The following is a 15,186-nucleotide window of genomic DNA, read 5'->3' as shown; positions in this document are numbered from 1 at the left end:
CTAACTTATTGGAAGTTACATGTCTACTTTTTAATGCACAGGTACAATACACAACCTGCACTTTTCAAAATATTCAAAATATTCTAAATATGTAAACATCTTTCAGTATCTTGCTCTGTTTGCACACTACAACCTGGGTTTGTATGTAAAATATGTAAAAATTGTCTTTCTGTTCTGTGTGTATTTTTGTTTCTTTTTGCCGCTTATACATCAAATTTCCCCTTGTGGGACATTTAAAGCATTATTCTATTCTATTTGTACGTATTGGATGTTCAAAGGACAGAAAAATATTCAAGTTTTTTGTCAGATTCAGTCGCTTATGTCACACACATGGAAGAGAGCTGGCCACCTCATTTTGAAGTTTCAGACTAACTCCTACCTCCTGAGAGCAAAGCTGGGTTCTGAAAGAGATCAGATCCTACAAATTTAAATCAATCTTGTATGTGTGGTAGGAGGGAGGGGTGGTTAAGTCAGCCTCTTCCTACTTCCTAGTAGCTCAGAACTCCATAGTGTCTATACAAACATGCTGTAGTAAGCAACTACCTCGCACCCCGAATTCAGCTCGAATACACTAAAAATGAAAAAACCAAAAATGCTAATGACCAGAATGCACACACTCAACTTGTTACATATTTGACAACATAGAAAAACAAGACAACAGTCTGAATGTTTTTATTTGATATTATTGTTTTATTTGATATATACGATATTTTGTATATGATATATATCTTAAATAAAGCGCCAAATCACAAGTTTCTTCCCTGTTTGTACTGTAAGGTAAAAACAATACAGTACTACAGAGAAGCCCAACAATCAAATGATCCCCCTTTGAGCAAGCACAAGGCGACAGTGGGGAAGAAAAACTCCCTTCTGACAGGAAGAAACTTCCAACGGAACCAGGCTCAGAAAGGGGCAGCCATCCGCTGCGACTGGTTGGGGGTGATGGAAATGGATTTGGTGCTAAAATTCTGCTTCAAGATTTTAAAAGAAGCAAGGCAGCAGGAAAAAGGCAAAAATGTCATGTAATCATTGCTGCCCTTTAAAGCAGCACGTAAAGGGTTTTGAAAAAGCTTTTAACACTGCTGAAAAAAACCTGGAAATTTTGGACTTTTCTGGAGGACTGGGGAGCCCGAATTTCAAATGACTTATCACAGCCTTGTCAAAAGATGAATCATTTGACATCGCAGCATTTAAGACATTGTCTGAGGAGCCAAACTCCTTGATGAGGGATTTGGCCATTTTCTTAATGAACTGATTCTTGTCATTTATCAGATTTATGGCGGACTCTGTGCTGCTGAGTTCAGGCTGTATCAACTCTGTCAGATGGTTGATGAGAGTGTGTATTTCTCTTGAAGTACTTGTGGTCTTAGCCACAGATTGCATGGTCTTAGACTTACATTTTACAAGAAGTGTCTTAAAGAGCAAAAAGGAGAGGTCAGTGGACATTTCCTTAAAATCAGAAGATGACCTTGACACAACACCCATCTCTAATACTTCAAAGGAATCTTTAAGAGAGCCTGAAATGCTCGCAGAGCATTTTTCTGGAGAAACGCTCTTAGGTTCTGCCATTGGAGGTGAGTCGATGGATACCAGAGACCATTTTTCTGGAGAAACGCTCTTAGGTTCTGCCATTGGAGGTGAGTCGATGGATACCAGAGACCATTTTTCTGGAGAAACGCTCTTAGGTTCTGCCATTGGAGGTGAGTCGATGGATGCCAGAGACCATTTTTCTGGAGAAACGCTCTTAGGTTCTGCCATTGGAGGTGAGTCGATGGATGCCAGAGACCATTTTTCTGGAGAAACGCTCTTAGGTTCTGCCATTGGAGGTGAGTCGATGGATACCAGAGAGCATTTTTCTGGAAAAACGCTCTTAGGTTCTGCCATTGGAGGTGAGTCGATGGATACCAGAGACCATTTTTCTGGAGAAACGCTCTTAGGTTCTGCCATTGGAGGTGAGTCGATGGATGCCAGAGAGTATTTTTCTTTGTTCTTTGTTGAATCCATTTCACCAAATATCTCATGGATGACGTCAACTACAGCCTGTTCTACAGGGTTTAGAGCTCGGACACTTTCTGTTTCAGCAGTTATTTCACCTTCTTTTGCTACACCTGATCCTTCTGGAAGCTCAATTTCTTCCCCCTCCTGATCTGAATTTTCATACATTGCAGTCACAAATGTTATTTTCTTGGTTTGTGTTAAAAGCGTGAGACGTTTCCTGAGAGAGCGCCGACTGTTCAACATGTGCCAACAAATGAGCATGTCTAAATGTCTGAGGGATATTTATAGCCTCTTGCCTATGTGACGTTGCAGCACATCATAGCCAATCGAATTTCCTTTCAGTGACGTCACGAGCTACGCATGCGCAGACGCCTCACATATATATATATAAGGTTGACGTCACGCCGCAATGCATTGTGGGGTCTACGAATCAAAACAAACACACTGTGTTGGAAGACGATTACAAGATGCTTAAAAGCAGCTCAAAAGAGAATGGACTTATAGAGACCGATTTCGTTCAGAGGGGAAGCAGCGGTACTTGCAGAAAATAACGTGCATTGGAAATGTGGAGCCGTATGAAATACGGCCGTGGAGTAGAAACCCTGAAGACCAACTGCTATTGACGTAGCCTGACATATTTTCGTACCTTATCTGTGGAATCAGCGCGTACAAGTCGTCATTCAAACAAAGGTAAGTCAGCTCGAGTACTGCGAGTGAAATGCGTTTGATTTCCCTGCAAACATTCACATTAGTGCAGCATAAATTCATTCATGAGGGGAAATTACAGTGAGAACATGTGGAGGCTGTTAGGTGGATAACATAGTGAGTTCAGTGCATTGATGTGACATTGTCCTGAAGGATTTAGATATTCTTTAAGGTTAAAGAAATTGCAATGATTTATTCATATTTATTATAAATAATTCTAATTATACATCTTGCTTCCATATTTGTATCTTGTGTCACTAAAAATACATTTTATTTTAATTTTATACATTGATTAATGACCTGCAGAATCTCCTTATCATATTAAGGGATTCATAATTGTCACTTTATGCTTTCTCCATCTCTAAAGTGATTACATTACACATTACATACTTTAAGTTCATTTTCTGCAGGCAGGTTTCTGACAGAGAACAGGCAGGTTTAGAATATAACATGCAGCGATGGACACATAAAGAAATGAAAAATTACATGTATGTGCTAACTTTCTAAACACTTTGTTACATTTATGATGAAGTAGATAAAACACATTTATGTCGGCCTTGGCTCATAGTTCTTGTCTTTAAATGAACTTTGTCTGTGTGTGTTTCAGGTCCTGCACTCAAAGACTGAATGAACCAGCATTGCAGCCACGGGTCACTGTGAGCATCACAGGGAATGTTGAAGCCGCCCACTGCCCCTGTAAGGCCGGAGTCGCGGAGACCTGCACCCATGCCACTGCTCTTCTGTTTAATGTAGAAGCAACAGTGTTGATCTGTGGCACAAGGACTGTTACAGATGAACCTGCATACTGGGTTTTGCTGGGTAATGTGACCAAGATACAGTCAGTGGTTGGCCATAACATAGACTTCTCCTCTTCAGCTGCCCAAAAAAGGCTCTTGATCAAAACATAAACAGACCATCCGTATTGAAAGGTAAAAGGAGCCGTCCTCCAAAAAGAAAAATCCCAGCTGCTTTTATAGTTTACAAATGACAAAATGTTTCCATAAAATCATGGTAAAAATGGCCTGTATTTATATACAAGGTTGCTTAACTTCATTATGTCTTACTTCTCTCAACAATGTCACATCCACTGGCATACAGTCATCCGGCGCGCGCACACGCACGCAACAAATGTGAGTCGCATTTTTACCCACCTACTTTTCATACTCTGATGTAGATGCAAGTACTTTCAAACAGTACTAAAATGTTCTTTACGTCCCCTCAGTCATCTTTGGGTTTTGTTTTAGTTGTGAAACAACTAATTGCAGTCCATTCTGATACTTTGCTTAATAAAAAGAGGTCGGATGAAAATGAACCTTTAAATTTGTTTGTGGTTTTTTAAAATCAGCTCAATAAAAAAAGGTGGGGGGGTGATATCAGGTGTTTTTATATATATATTAGGATGCAGTGCATGGAGAAACACTGTAAATGAGTTTCCAGTGTTGCGAAAGCTTCCAAACCACCACAATTCCTGGATAATGGAATTTCTTGTGCACTCCAAAGGGGCCACGGGTTTTACTTCTAGGACTTTAATGAATATTTTTGTTTAGCAATCAGCAGTAAAAGGAAACTGCACAGGCTTCTGTCACGTAACGGTCACATATTGTTGTCTTTATTGTATACAGCGTATATTAGCAAAAAGCCAATTGAGAGCAATGGCAAACCCTGAAAATGTAAACTGTCATTTTAATTCTGGAGTCACTTCAATGCTCTCTCAAGTGCATCTATAAACAATTCAATGCAACATGCAGTGTCGGCACCTTTACTGTGCTCTGCATATGCTCAGCCCTCAGTGACCCTAAAAACTTCCACTTTGGAGTAATCCCACTTACAGCTGATCATGGAATATCTAGGAAGTGAAGCAGTCGGTGAAACCAAATGATCAACTGATTGTTTAAATGATATTTATTTCACAATTAGCATACTTGACTAATTTCAGCCTCTTACTTTTAAAGATTTTCTGGCCCTTATGAGCCATTACATTTTTTATTACTGGAAAGACGGGTGGTGGTGTATGTGTCCTGACATTTTAGAAACTGTTTAGTCAAGACTGACTCAGGAAGAATGGAAGTAGTTTATTGCGTCCCTGCTCTAATCAAAGCCAACAAGAAAACGAACATCAAATACAGAAATAAATAACATGTTGCTGAAGACTTTGTAATAAGAGCTGGTAGGCTGCCTAACATCGGCATTCAGCAGCTTGCTTCCACACTGTTGTTGTGCATCTTTCTGGATAAATTAGCAGGAGACAGCTTCTGAGCTTTGCTGGATAAGCAAAGGATGCTTGGCAGGGCTGTGAAGGTTTGTGCAAACGGTTAACAAATCCGTGGTAGGAGAAGCTGAAAGAGACACCTGTGATGCACCGGGATGTTGCTTTGAATCCAGAACATCTTAAAGCTCAGTCATGTTATTTCAATCCGTGGTTGGAAGCAGATAAATCTGTGAGGAGAGCTCAGAATATTTTATGGAAAATTCTGGATTGATCCAAGAAAACCTTAGAATGTGGGGCACGTTTGGTATGTGATATATTTTATACTTTAACATAGCGCTCTGTGCACATGCTCACTCTGCACCACTACAGAGCTTAGATTCTATCTGATTACATGCCTCCCGGAAGGCTTAATGGATTAGTCGACCACAGGAAATTATGCCTTTTTTTTGTTTGTTTTTTCATGTCATCTTGCAAGTAATTCATCCAGCAAATAAGCAACAATATTCAGGTACACGATGCATTCAAAGTAGCTTCAATGTGATGCTTCTTTTGCTGAAAGGTGTACGAAACCGAGATTAATAGGTTAGGGAAGCATGACGAAGGTAGCTCTCCTCACCTGGCTGGAACACAGTTGTGATGAAAACATAATCCGTTCTGGTTTTTCGTTTAAAACACGCTGGAAGTGATACATTGTTGCGTGTGGTTTGGGGGTTTTTTGTTTGTTTTTTGCCTCATAGTGAACCTATATACCATTTTTTCCATTTGGCACCAAATACAGAAAAAGGAAACCATCACCCTCAGTCTGAGTGGGTCATTTATCAGCAGAAGTTGGCTAATTCCCAAGCTGAAGAAGCACTCGCAAACCAAACATCTCTTCTGAGAGAAGCCTGGCCTACATCCAGGTAGCAGTACCATTGCTAAAAGTCAACTTTGTTTAGGAAGGTTCCTGAATGAGTGAAGACACCCTAAAGTATCTGCATGTCAGTCATAATCAAAGCTGGTCAAACCGTCAAACCAGCTTTAATGAAACGCACTTGAAGTCTTTGTTTATTCCATCTGCAATACCATCTGGAAATTGGTCATCTTAATGACAATGGCCTCATTTTTCAGCATGACAACAATCCCAAAGACACAGCAAATGTAGGAAAAGCATAGCTAGATAGAATAGAATAGAATGCCATTATTTAGAAAAACACAATGTTTCAGTAACGACCGGACCTAAACATTACTGGAGCAGTGTGTTGTGCCTCCACGTATTTTTATACACGTTTCAGTAAATTACTGCATAAATTTTCCGTTTTTCTAGCAAAATGTGAAAAGGAAAGGAGGGATTGATGAACACTTTTTCACACTGTTATGTCTTTATGAAAGCAGGCTTTGCTCGTTTAGAGCTGCCTGGGTCAAGTCGCCTAAGCATCGCAATTTGGATTAAAGTCACTCAGATGCTCACCCTCACCCATTTCCCCTGCTTCCTCCTTTTTATGTGCTTTTTAAAAAATAGATGAGGCTAAGAAAATACCAGAAAAATACACTTCCCATAAAAATTCTCAGATAGCTGAAGAAGAACCACGTAGACAGGTTGGTGTTGTGTATGAGGCCCCAGGTTGAAAGTCTACAATGTAAAGATTTACTACATGAAATAAAACTAGTCATGCACATAGCTACTGATACTGACCAATCGTCCCACTCAGCCTCATAATAGATACACCTATGGTATCAATTTCAAAATTCTACACCATCTTGTTCTAAAGTTATCACATTTACAAGATTTTCAGACAACTTGACCTCTGACCCCTGACCTTGAGCCAGAGTTCACTAAGATCTGATTCTTTGCAAACACATTCATAAGGCTCGCAGAATGACTGTCCAACAGGGGGGAAGAACTTGGACTGCAAATGGATTCTTGTGATTCTCCTAAATTCTGCACTCACTGACATATTGCACCTAGTTGAATTCTACAATACATACATACATACTCATATGCAGTACAGGGGCCCCACAGGGAACTGTGCTGGCATGCACCCTGGATCCAGTGCAGGTGGTGGGAGACAGAAGGACTCTGGCCAAAATAACTTCTCTGATGGACAGAGTCTCCCACCCCGTGCATGTAAATGTTGCTGGACTGCAGAGCTCCTTCAGTGACAGACTGCTGCATCCTAGATGCTTGAAGGAGCGTTTCCGCAGGTCCTTCCTCTCTACAGCTGTCAGACTGCACAATCAAAACTGCTCCCAACAAACATAGAGGTTTACATCAGTGCTGTGACAACTTCTGCTGTTATAACTTGCACATTACTTCTCTCAGTCTATATATACACTAACTTATTGGAAGTTACATGTCTACTTTTTAATGCACAGGTACAATACACAACCTGCACTTTTCAAAATATTCTAAATATTCTAAATATGTAAACATCTTTCAGTATCTTGCTCTGTTTGCACACTACAACCTGGGTTTGTATGTAAAATATGTAAACATTGTCTTTCTGTTCTGTGTGTATTTTTGTTTCTTTTTGCCGCTTATACATCAAATTTCCCCTTGTGGGACATTTAAAGCATTATTCTATTCTATTTGTACGTATTGGATGTTCAAAGGACAGAAAAATATTCAAGTTTTTTGTCAGATTCAGTCGCTTATGTCACACACATGGAAGAGAGCTGGCCACCTCATTTTGAAGTTTCAGACTAACTCCTACCTCCTGAGAGCAAAGCTGGGTTCTGAAAGAGATCAGATCCTACAAATTTAAATCAATCTTGTATGTGTGGTAGGAGGGAGGGGTGGTTAAGTCAGCCTCTTCCTACTTCCTAGTAGCTCAGAACTCCATAGTGTCTATACAAACATGCTGTAGTAAGCAACTACCTCGCACCCCGAATTCAGCTCGAATACATTAAAAATGAAAAAACCAAAAATGCTAATGACCAGAATGCACACACTCAACTTGTTACATATTTGACAACATAGAAAAACAAGACAACAGTCTGAATGTTTTTATTTGATATTATTGTTTTATTTGATATATACGATATTTTGTATATGATATATATCTTAAATAAAGCGCCAAATCACAAGTTTCTTCCCTGTTTGTACTGTAAGGTAAAAACAATACAGTACTACAGAGAAGCCCAACAATCAAATGATCCCCCTTTGAGCAAGCACAAGGCGACAGTGGGGAAGAAAAACTCCCTTCTGACAGGAAGAAACTTCCAACGGAACCAGGCTCAGAAAGGGGCAGCCATCCGCTGCGACTGGTTGGGGGTGATGGAAATGGATTTGGTGCTAAAATTCTGCTTCAAGATTTTAAAAGAAGCAAGGCAGCAGGAAAAAGGCAAAAATGTCATGTAATCATTGCTGCCCTTTAAAGCAGCACGTAAAGGGTTTTGAAAAAGCTTTTAACACTGCTGAAAAAAACCTGGAAATTTTGGACTTTTCTGGAGGACTGGGGAGCCCGAATTTCAAATGACTTATCACAGCCTTGTCAAAAGATGAATCATTTGACATCGCAGCATTTAAGACATTGTCTGAGGAGCCAAACTCCTTGATGAGGGATTTGGCCATTTTCTTAATGAACTGATTCTTGTCATTTATCAGATTTATGGCGGACTCTGTGCTGCTGAGTTCAGGCTGTATCAACTCTGTCAGATGGTTGATGAGAGTGTGTATTTCTCTTGAAGTACTTGTGGTCTTAGCCACATATTGCATGGTCTTAGACTTACATTTTACAAGAAGTGTCTTAAAGAGCAAAAAGGAGAGGTCAGTGGACATTTCCTTAAAATCAGAAGATGACCTTGACACAACACCCATCTCTAATACTTCAAAGGAATCTTTACGAGAGCCTGAAATGCTCGCAGAGCATTTTTCTGGAGAAACGCTCTTAGGTTCTGCCATTGGAGGTGAGTCGATGGATACCAGAGACCATTTTTCTGGAGAAACGCTCTTAGGTTCTGCCATTGGAGGTGAGTCGATGGATACCAGAGACCATTTTTCTGGAGAAACGCTCTTAGGTTCTGCCATTGGAGGTGAGTCGATGGATGCCAGAGACCATTTTTCTGGAGAAACGCTCTTAGGTTCTGCCATTGGAGGTGAGTCGATGGATACCAGAGACCATTTTTCTGGAGAAACGCTCTTAGGTTCTGCCATTGGAGGTGAGTCGATGGATGCCAGAGACCATTTTTCTGGAGAAACGCTCTTAGGTTCTGCCATTGGAGGTGAGTCGATGGATGCCAGAGACCATTTTTCTGGAGAAACGCTCTTAGGTTCTGCCATTGGAGGTGAGTCGATGGATACCAGAGAGCATTTTTCTGGAAAAACGCTCTTAGGTTCTGCCATTGGAGGTGAGTCGATGGATGCCAGAGACCATTTTTCTGGAGAAACGCTCTTAGGTTCTGCCATTGGAGGTGAGTCGATGGATACCAGAGACCATTTTTCTGGAGAAACGCTCTTAGGTTCTGCCATTGGAGGTGAGTCGATGGATGCCAGAGACCATTTTTCTGGAGAAACGCTCTTAGGTTCTGCCATTGGAGGTGAGTCGATGGATACCAGAGAGCATTTTTCTGGAAAAACGCTCTTAGGTTCTGCCATTGGAGGTGAGTCGATGGATACCAGAGACCATTTTTCTGGAGAAACGCTCTTAGGTTCTGCCATTGGAGGTGAGTCGATGGATGCCAGAGAGTATTTTTCTTTGTTCTTTGTTGAATCCATTTCACCAAATATCTCATGGATGACGTCAACTACAGCCTGTTCTACAGGGTTTAGAGCTCGGACACTTTCTGTTTCAGCAGTTATTTCACCTTCTTTTGCTACACCTGATCCTTCTGGAAGCTCAATTTCTTCCCCCTCCTGATCTGAATTTTCATACATTGCAGTCACAAATGTTATTTTCTTGGTTTGTGTTAAAAGCGTGAGACGTTTCCTGAGAGAGCGCCGACTGTTCAACATGTGCCAACAAATGAGCATGTCTAAATGTCTGAGGGATATTTATAGCCTCTTGCCTATGTGACGTTGCAGCACATCATAGCCAATCGAATTTCCTTTCAGTGACGTCACGAGCTACGCATGCGCAGACGCCTCACATATATATATATAAGGTTGACGTCACGCCGCAATGCATTGTGGGGTCTACGAATCAAAACAAACACACTGTGTTGGAAGACGATTACAAGATGCTTAAAAGCAGCTCAAAAGAGAATGGACTGTATAGAGACCGATTTCGTTCAGAGGGGAAGCAGCGGTACTTGCAGAAAATAGCGTGCATTGGAAATGTGGAGCCGTATGAAATACGGCCGTGGAGTAGAAACCCTGAAGACCAACTGCTATTGACGTAGCCTGACATATTTTCGTACCTTATCTGTGGAATCAGCGCGTACAAGTCGTCATTCAAACAAAGGTAAGTCAGCTCGAGTACTGCGAGTGAAATGCGTTTGCTTTCCCTGCAAACATTCACATTAGTGCAGCATAAATTCATTCATGAGGGGAAATTACAGTGAGAACATGTGGAGGCTGTTAGGTGGATAACATAGTGAGTTCAGTGCATTGATGTGACATTGTCCTGAAGGATTTAGATATTCTTTAAGGTTAAAGAAATTGCAATGATTTATTCATATTTATTATAAATAATTCTAATTATACATCTTGCTTCCATATTTGTATCTTGTGTCACTAAAAATACATTTTATTTTAATTTTATACATTGATTAATGACCTGCAGAATCTCCTTATCATATTAAGGGATTCATAATTGTCACTTTATGCTTTCTCCATCTCTAAAGTGATTACATTACACATTACATACTTTAAGTTCATTTTCTGCAGGCAGGTTTCTGACAGAGAACAGGCAGGTTTAGAATATAACATGCAGCGATGGACACATAAAGAAATGAAAAATTACATGTATGTGCTAACTTTCTAAACACTTTGTTACATTTATGATGAAGTAGATAAAACACATTTATGTCGGCCTTGGCTCATAGTTCTTGTCTTTAAATGAACTTTGTCTGTGTGTGTTTCAGGTCCTGCACTCAAAGACTGAATGAACCAGCATTGCAGCCACGGGTCACTGTGAGCATCACAGGGAAGGTTGAAGCCGCCCACTGCCCCTGTAAGGCCGGAGTCGCGGAGACCTGCACCCATGCCACTGCTCTTCTGTTTAATGTAGAAGCAACAGTGTTGATCTGTGGCACAAGGACTGTTACAGATGAACCTGCATACTGGGTTTTGCTGGGTAATGTGACCAAGATACAGTCAGTGGTTGGCCATAACATAGACTTCTCCTCTTCAGCTGCCCAAAAAAGGCTCTTGATCAAAACATAAACAGACCATCCGTATTGAAAGGTAAAAGGAGCCGTGCTCCAAAAAGAAAAATCCCAGCTGCTTTTATAGTTTACAAATGACAAAATGTTTCCATAAAATCATGAGTGTTTACATGATATCACCCACTACTAACATTACTTTATTTACTGTATCTTTTGAAAAAATACCGCTATTTATACAGCAAAAGACTTAAGAATATTTAACAGGAGCAGGTTTCATTTTTCCCTGGTTTTACTACCACACTGTTCACCAAACCTTCACCATCTTATCCAGAAGGGTCACCTCTTCACCCTCACATGGAAGAAGTAATCTGATTGGCATGGTGGTGTGTTTGCAGCAGGTCCCTTGTGTAGCGCTGCAACCCAGTCACGATGTTTCATCCATTTCATTGGCTGGTTTGCTGCAATAATGCCAAATAATTAGCAACTCTATAGATAGAAGGTAGTTCTGCAAAATCACTCAGTAGGATGTTTGTTCTAATTTGCTATGAGCTCAGAGCGCATCGAAAATAAAACTAATAGGCTATAAAGAGTGATATGAACATATTTAGAACTTACTGGAATGAAAATGTCTGGAGCACCAACAGATATTTGGAGATGGAAGAGAACTGGATATCAGCTCGTCTCACAGCTGCTATCCAGGCTAGACGCCTTCGTTTGGTAACATCGATACACGAGCTGCCTCATGTTGCTTCCAGGTTGGGAAAGAATGAAAAGACAAACCCTTTTCAAGCTTATTCTCTTGCCGGTCGTGCGATCGAACATTGCAGCCGACCACACAGCAAGAACGAACCATGGCTGTCGTGTGTGCCTTCGCTCCTTTTTCGCTTGTGCTTTGTTTAGACCCCCAAAATCCTTTCCACGCCCACCCCCGTGACATCACGCTCCAAAGCCCTATAAAAGCCCATAACAGGCACTCACAGGCTGTATCCAAATTCAGGGTGTAATTCTTAAACACTTAAAGCTGAAATTCTGCATTGCACATCTTAATTAATCAAACCAAATTACTTATGGACCTGTGTACATGTGCACACATAGTCTGATGGGTGAGTGAAGTTGAACTCATACCAAAGTGACACTATACCTCGTGCTGAGCATGATCCAGGATAAGTGATTTATTTGTCTCCATAAATTTGTGTTTGTTGTGGAAAAACTGAATCTAGACGTTTAGAATTCATGGCGCTGCAGTGCAGTTCTCAGTTATGAACACAGAGGGGCAGTGATGTCATTTCTTTCATCAGTGGCTGATCTGTTCAGAGCAAGAGCCCCAAAAAGTGAGATTTTTTTATATCTTACTCTCCAGATATGTACCGTAGAGATCAATTAACTCGATATGCTTGTGAATGTTCTTTTTAAAGAAATATGACCAATGGTAGAATTAGCAAACAGTGCTACACGGGTTACCGTGTGTCTTGATTTCCATTTAAATTTTTTTAAGCAGGTTTTGTTAAAACATGTTTAGGACCATGCTTTCTTTAGTTTTTGTCCATTACTAATAGTTTGTTTTTGCATTACTTCAGGCCAGTCTTGTTTTTAATTAATTTCAACTGGGCGGCTCAACATATAGACAGCTGATTTTTGAGGGCTAATATATACTTTAAAAAAAAAAAAAAAATTATGGCTTTAAGTTATCTTGATTGTTATGTAACCATTGATAACACATTTTTTAAATTGCTGTGACATAGTTATCACATCTCGAGCACATGGAGTCCGAGGTGCTTTTAAACTACTTTCAGTACAAGGTCGCTTAACTTCATTATGTCTTACTTCTCTCAACAATGTCACATCCACTGGCATACAGTCATCCGGCGCGCGCACACGCACGCAACAAATGTGAGTCGCATTTTTACCCACCTACTTTTCATACTCTGATGTAGATGCAAGTACTTTCAAACAGTACTAAAATGTTCTTTACGTCCCCTCAGTCATCTTTGGGTTTTGTTTTAGTTGTGAAACAACTAATTGCAGTCCATTCTGATACTTTGCTTAATAAAAAGAGGTCGGATGAAAATGAACCTTTAAATTTGTTTGTGGTTTTTTAAAATCAGCTCAATAAAAAAAGGTGGGGGGGTGATATCAGGTGTTTTTATATATATATTAGGATGCAGTGCATGGAGAAACACTGTAAATGAGTTTCCAGTGTTGCGAAAGCTTCCAAACCACCACAATTCCTGGATAATGGAATTTCTTGTGCACTCCAAAGGGGCCACGGGTTTTACTTCTAGGACTTTAATGAATATTTTTGTTTAGCAATCAGCAGTAAAAGGAAAATGCACAGGCTTCTGTCACGTAACGGTCACATATTGTTGTCTTTATTGTATACAGCGTTCAATTAGCAAAAAGCCAATTGAGAGCAATGGCAAACCCTGAAAATGTAAAATGTCATTTTAATTCTGGAGTCACTTCAATGCTCTCTCAAGTGCATCTATAAACAATTAAATGCAACATGCAGTGTCGGCACCTTTACTGTGCTCTGCATATGCTCAGCCCTCAGTGACCCTAAAAACTTCCACTTTGGAGTAATCCCACTTACAGCTGATCATGGAATATCTAGGAAGTGAAGCAGTCGGTGAAACCAAATGATCAACTGATTGTTTAAATGATATTTATTTCACAATTAGCATACTTGACTAATTTCAGCCTCTTACTTTTAAAGATTTTCTGGCCCTTATGAGCCATTACATTTTTTATTACTGGAAAGACGGGTGGTGGTGGTGTATGTGTCCTGACATTTTAGAAACTGTTTAGTCAAGACTGACTCAGGAAGAATGGAAGTAGTTTATTGCGTCCCTGCTCTAATCAAAGCCAACGAGAAAATGAACATCAAATACAGAAATAAATAACATGTTGCTGAAGACTTTGTAATAAGAGCTGGTAGGCTGCCTAACATCGGCATTCAGCAGCTTGCTTCCACGCTGTTGTTGTGCATCTTTCTGGATAAATTAGCAGGAGACAGCTTCTGAGCTTTGCTGGATAAGCAAAGGATGCTTGGCAGGGCTGTGAAGGTTTGTGCAAACGGTTAACAAATCCGTGGTAGGAGAAGCTGAAAGAGACACCTGTGATGCACCGGGATGTTGCTTTGAATCCAGAACATCTTAAAGCTCAGTCATGTTATTTCAATCCGTGGTTGGAAGCAGATAAATCTGTGAGGAGAGCTCAGAATATTTTATGGAAAATTCTGGATTGATCCAAGAAAACCTTAGAATGTGGGGCACGTTTGGTATGTGATATATTTTATACTTTAACATAGCGCTCTGTGCACATGCTCACTCTGCACCACTACAGAGCTTAGATTCTATCTGATTACATGCCTCCCGGAAGGCTTAATGGATTAGTCGACCACAGGAAATTATGCCTTTTTTTTGTTTGTTTTTTCATGTCATCTTGCAAGTAATTCATCCAGCAAATAAGCAACAATATTCAGGTACACGATGCATTCAAAGTAGCTTCAATGTGATGCTTCTTTTGCTGAAAGGTGTACGAAACCGAGATTAATAGGTTAGGGAAGCATGACGAAGGTAGCTCTCCTCACCTGGCTGGAACACAGTTGTGATGAAAACATAATCCGTTCTGGTTTTTCATTTAAAACACGCTGGAAGTGATACATTGTTGCGTGTGGTTTGGGGGTTTTTTGTTTGTTTCTTGCCTCATAGTGAACCTATATACCATTTTTTCCATTTGGCACCAAATACAGAAAAAGGAAACCATCACCCTCAGTCTGAGTGGGTCATTTATCAGCAGAAGTTGGCTAATTCCCAAGCTGAAGAAGCACTCGCAAACCAAACATCTCTTCTGAGAGAAGCCTGGCCTACATCCAGGTAGCAGTACCATTGCTAAAAATCAACTTTGTTTAGGAAGGTTCCTGAATGAGTGAAGACACCCTAAAGTATCTGCATGTCAGTCATAATCAAAGCTGGTCAAACCGTCAAACCAGCTTTAATGAAACGCACTTGAAGTCTTTGTTTATTCCA

General features: G+C 40.3%; 2 long non-coding RNA genes across 2 annotated transcripts; both read left to right on the top strand.

Moving 5' to 3' along the window:
- The first annotated feature begins 2,092 nt into the window (after window positions 1–2,092).
- Window positions 2,093–4,015, top strand: LOC143413296 (uncharacterized). The gene is made up of 2 exons (XR_013093926.1): window positions 2,093–2,688; window positions 3,311–4,015. It is a non-coding gene; the product is annotated as an uncharacterized LOC143413296 (long non-coding RNA).
- Window positions 4,016–9,696: 5,681 nt separating this feature from the next.
- LOC143413179 (uncharacterized) lies at window positions 9,697–13,230 on the top strand. The gene is made up of 2 exons (XR_013093795.1): window positions 9,697–10,293; window positions 10,916–13,230. It is a non-coding gene; the product is annotated as an uncharacterized LOC143413179 (long non-coding RNA).
- Window positions 13,231–15,186: the final 1,956 nt, after the last annotated feature.

This window comes from Maylandia zebra, linkage group LG17 (assembly GCF_041146795.1).
Source record: "Maylandia zebra isolate NMK-2024a linkage group LG17, Mzebra_GT3a, whole genome shotgun sequence".
NCBI classification, from domain to species: domain Eukaryota; kingdom Metazoa; phylum Chordata; class Actinopteri; order Cichliformes; family Cichlidae; genus Maylandia; species Maylandia zebra.
This window is presented reverse-complemented; position numbering and strand designations above follow the sequence as displayed.